Source organism: Adiantum capillus-veneris, chromosome 29, assembly GCF_014529385.1.
Source record: "Adiantum capillus-veneris isolate H3 chromosome 29, ASM1452938v2, whole genome shotgun sequence".
Lineage (NCBI taxonomy): Eukaryota > Viridiplantae > Streptophyta > Polypodiopsida > Polypodiales > Pteridaceae > Adiantum > Adiantum capillus-veneris.
In genome coordinates, this window is record NC_140959.1 from 67,169,671 (window position 1) to 67,174,561 (window position 4,891).

Below are 4,891 nucleotides of genomic sequence, written 5' to 3' on the forward strand. Positions count from 1 at the left end.
ACCCCCTTCCCCCCTTTTTCAACCATGATAATGTTTGAACGAGGCGCATGGACATCGAGTGCTTCTCACCCCTCCTAATCTAACAAAAATGACCTTGCATTGCACCCCTCCTGGACCTTAGCCCACTCCAGCCTTTCTTGGTTGAGCTTTGTTCTCATGCTTGGGGAGAGAAGTGTAAGAGCAAAATTTTGCGTTGCAAAAAAATAATTTTTCATTTTGGAGATTGGAAATAGAGAAAAATACTGAAAGGCTCCTTTTCTAAATAAAAAAGGCTTCCAATTTGGGGTCTTCTAACCACTTGAAAGTCATTCTTTGTTTGCTTCAAGCAGGTTTTTTGCTGCTTGTCTAGAGTGGCTCAACTCCTATGCAATGAGGAGGTTTTGACAGAAACCATCTTGTCAAGAAAGCAAGCAAGAACAAGGCATAGGTCAACAGGAAGCAGGAGGTAATGTGCCATACATAGAGAGACCACCGTCTCAGGAAGCATGGTGCATCTCTCAGTATTTTCTATGTGAGAGAAGGTCGGTAGCTTGAGCTTTTGCCTCACCCAAGATGAGAATCAAAAAGAGAACCTTTCCTGGTGTACTTGTCTGTGATCCTCCTTGTAGAACCAACATGGGCCAAAGTCTCGTGTTCCTGTATAGCCAATTCATACTCGCTTCACCTGTTGAGCAGTGGAAGTCAGGACAAGTCAAAGATGAGCACACATGACACAGCCGCCTATATATGAATGGGCAACTGGAAACATGGGACTGCATGCACATTAAACAAGAAGTCTCAACACCTTCCATTTTTTTGAGTGGCATTGAATGTCACTCCATAATAAGTGCAGAAGACCATAATTCCTGCAAATCTTAAGGATGATCCACCAGATCCAGAACATGGGAGACTCACAACCGATATCGAGTGCATTTTGATATTGCCCAAACGGTGATTTTTGACACTCGGTTCAATATCTAAACTTGAATATGCAAAAAAGGAAAAAGGAATTATGGCACCTTCTAACATTGGCTATGTTATATGAGGAAATTTTCTGCTATCGATGCACTCTGCATAGAGTGCATCTGCCATTGCAAAACCAATCATGTTTCCTTAAATTATGACTAACATCAAACACGCTTAGGTCAATAAGACATGTGGCCTACAAAGCCACTTGTTTGACAGAGCAAGAATGAAGACTAACCCACACTGCATGCAGTTAGTCCAAGAGTGCCCCTTTACAAAAAAGTTCCTAGTAGCTCACGATGTCAGGGATGACAACTGGATATTGATCAATGCAATCAGCCCAAGGACTGTCAGCTTGAGGCTTTAAAGTACGAAGAGCTCGCCATACAGCACTGTTGCACTTAAAACCGCTTCCAAAGGCAATTTGCCACACACGATCGCCCCTATGCATCCGGCCCTTTGCCTCTGTATAGGCCAACTCATACCATATTGAAGATGAGGATGTGTTTCCGAATCTATGTAATGTCATCCTCGATGCCTCCACATGCTTGGCTGATAACTGCAGATTCTTCTCTAGCTCATCAATGACCGCCCGGCCACCGGCATGCACACAAAAATGCTCAAATGCGAGATTGAAGTCTGGTATGTACGGCTTGATCTTCACATTTAACAGCTTCCTCGCAACTAGAGTTGCAAAAAACAGAAGCTGCTCTGAAAGGGGTAGTACCAGAGGCCCGAGTGTTGTGATGTTGGTCTTCAATGCATTCCCTGCTATGGCCATGAGATCTTTCGACAAAGAGACCCCTAGCTCTCCTGCCTCATCCTGCTGCTGGTATACACAATAAAAAGCCTTGTCATCTGCACCTTTATGAGTACGGACTGTATGTAAAAGCTCGTACTTTGCTCTCCTCCTCTCTCTCCCTTTATTTGAGAGCAGAATAGCAGCACCTCCAACCCTAAAAAGGCAGTTTGGAATTAGCATAGACCTCTGATTGCCGAGATACCAATTCTGAGTTATGTTCTCCATGCTCACAACCACAGCATAGCTGTTTCCATGCACTTGCAAAAGATCCTTGGCAAGATCGATGGATATGACACCTGCACTGCATCCCATTCCACCCAAATTGTAGCTTCTGATGTTTCCCCGAAGCTTATACTTGTTCACTATCATGGCAGAGAGCGAAGGGGTGGGATTGAAGAGGCTGCAATTGACGACAAGAATGCCGATATCCTTGGGCTTCACCTTGGTTTTCTCAAAGAGCTTATCAAGGGCACCAAACATAACTTGCTCAGCCTCTGCACGCGCTGCTGTCATGGTGGGCTGTAATGGCAGATGATGCATGACTGACGGCAAGTATGTCTGTTCTCCAAGACCCGATCTTTCTATAATCTTCTGCTGAAATTCTAGACTCTTGCTATCAAAAGACCCCGAGCCCCTCGACTGCCTCATGAACAGCGAGGATGGAATCATCAGGTCCTCGGGCGGTTTGAAGCATGCGTAATCAACAAGGTAAACAGATCGCGGCCTAGACATGCTGTACACTGTTGCGATAAATACAAGCACCGTAGAGCAGAGCAAGACACTGACCAGATTGTATTGAAGATGTGTCCACAGTAGTCTTAGATCTTGAATATCTACTCGGCATGCCTCTACAATGATGCCGACCATGAGCGGAACCAGGAGCAGGGTAAGCAAATGAGTGATAAGGTAGTGATACCCAAGTTTCACATGTTTTAGATTGACGCTCTGCAAAAAATCTGGCAGCCTTCTGCTGCTTGAGTGGATGTGCACGGAGAGCTGCCCTTCATCTTCTTCACGTCTGGATATAGCAGGGGACCCTTCCCTTCCTTCTGCATACGAGATCTTGTTCTCCATTGCTCCCCTGAGTCTGCAGGAAGGGCATGCAACAGGTTAAAGAAGCAGGGGAAGCTTAAACAAGGCAATGTAGGTTGAGCAAATACCTGTGTCAAGGTTACTGAGTCGGGTGTGTGCGTGTATATAGACGATGAAGATGAGGCGCAGGGGATGAAGTGGATGCAGGGGAGGGGCCCCTACACTCACAAACAAACACAAGGTGTAAGGTGTAGAAGTGGAAAGTACAGCGCATCTACATGCATGGCAGCATGTGTAGCGAGGCAAGATGCACTGGCGTCTCCATCGCCCTTTCAATCTCATCACTCACACACACCACAAACACACTCTCGCAAGCACGCGCACACAGTGAAGAGCAGCATGCATGTGATGCGATGGTGAAAGGGCGGGAAATCAGGATGCGGTTGCCTGAAAAGAACATAGTACTCTGTGCCTGGTTTAGAAAGAGAATGTGTGAGTGTCTGTGCACGACAACGTGCACGCAATGAGGGCTGCCGGCCCGAATGCCATAAGACGGTCACGATCGTTGCCAAGCCTGTGGTGTAGTGCCTGCGATTTCACTTGCGATGACAAAGAGGAAGATCGCGCACTTTTGCTATCAAAATAGCTGGACCCTGGGGCCTGGAGCCTGGCCTTGTGCCCCTTCGAGAAATTTGAACTAGTGGGTCACGATAGCTTTGTTGGCCATGCCATAGAAATTTGTTGATGTAGTCTAGGGTAAAAGGGCCGTTGAAAGGCCCCTCTATCGAGACCGACGGCCCCTTTCAATAGAACAACTTTACTCCGATTGAGAGACACGTTCAGCTGGGCGGTGGATTGGTTAGAGCAAGTCGTAATGAACACACCGCCGTCGAATTCCAAGTTCAAGCCTTGTTTGCTGATTGGTCTGAATTGAACCCCCGGTTGTGTTCCTACTCGCTGCCACTTTTATTACGTTGAATTTTTTCTTTGCCGACCTGCGTCTTGCGCATTGCACCACTCACGGCATCACCTCTATCCCAGATAGTGCTTGCATTCGGCTCTTGATTGCACCCTTTCATGCTGAAAACAGTGCAGAAGAGCGACAACAATTCATCGATCCTCTTAGGTGGCACTATGCTGGGTGTTCACCGTAACGGTAAGAAACAGTTTTGTTTACGGTGTAGTGGATTGAATTGTGGAAAAATCAACTTGGACTGTTGAATTGGTCATTGAGTAAGCGCCTCGTCTGAGTGTGCAACGTAGACTCCGTTGTTTTGTTAAACTACAGAAAAACCATGTGAATAGTTAAATTGTTTGTCAGGCAATGAGGAGATGCAACAAACTTCAGACTATATATAGTGCATGTCATACAAAAGTATGATGGGGAGTTGACACCGTGTCTCCACAAAAATTATCCTTCTTCCACTCCGGCATGTCATACACATAGAGTTATACACCTCGAAGTCCCTAAGCGAGATGTCATTCTCCGTTCTCTAGCATGGGATCTTTCCAAAAACAATTCAGATCCTTTGGATGGAATCAAGCATGGTCCTTTGTTGTTGCTGTCACAACTATGTCCTCTCTTTGGCTAAAGAAAATTGTGTCATTGTAGGTGTCAACTATGTGACCCACTTTTCCTATCATGTTTATCATTGCTACTACTTATGTGCATGTTGTTCAACTTAAGCCTAATGCTCTAGCTCCACTTGATTCTTCATCTATCATCACGGATAGAGGGAGTCCTTCGATCATCGTTGATTGATCCCTTCTATATGCGTCCTCTCTATCGTGGTCTCTTCATCTTTCATAGCTTCTCTCATGCCAATCATGTCTATCCCGATGTTCGTCATGGTATCGAGCATGTCTAGTGTGATCTCCATCATCATCTCTTTTATGACTTCTGCCTTTGTGTCAATTCTTGTGTTCTTTTTTACCATTGAAGCCTAGATTTGAATGCTTACTTTTATGTTTCTCTTTGTCTATAGTCTTACTTTTACGCAGAAGAACAAATTTTTGGTGATCAAATTTTTGTCAAAGTACCCAATAAGCTCAGTGCCATTCTCTTTGAGGCTTTTGGAAAATGTTTCTTGCTTCTCACTCTTCTAGACAAGG

At 45.2% G+C, this 4,891-nt stretch overlaps 1 pseudogene across 1 annotated transcript; it reads right to left on the reverse strand.

Moving 5' to 3' along the window:
• Positions 1-1,070: 1,070 nt before the first annotated feature.
• Positions 1,071-3,321, reverse strand: LOC147419344 (3-ketoacyl-CoA synthase 4 pseudogene; annotated as a pseudogene). The gene is made up of 2 exons (XR_015187090.1): positions 2,908-3,321; positions 1,071-2,834 (listed from the first exon to the last, which is right to left on the reverse strand). The product of XR_015187090.1 is annotated as a 3-ketoacyl-CoA synthase 4 pseudogene (transcript).
• Between the last annotated feature and the right edge of the window lie 1,570 nt (positions 3,322-4,891).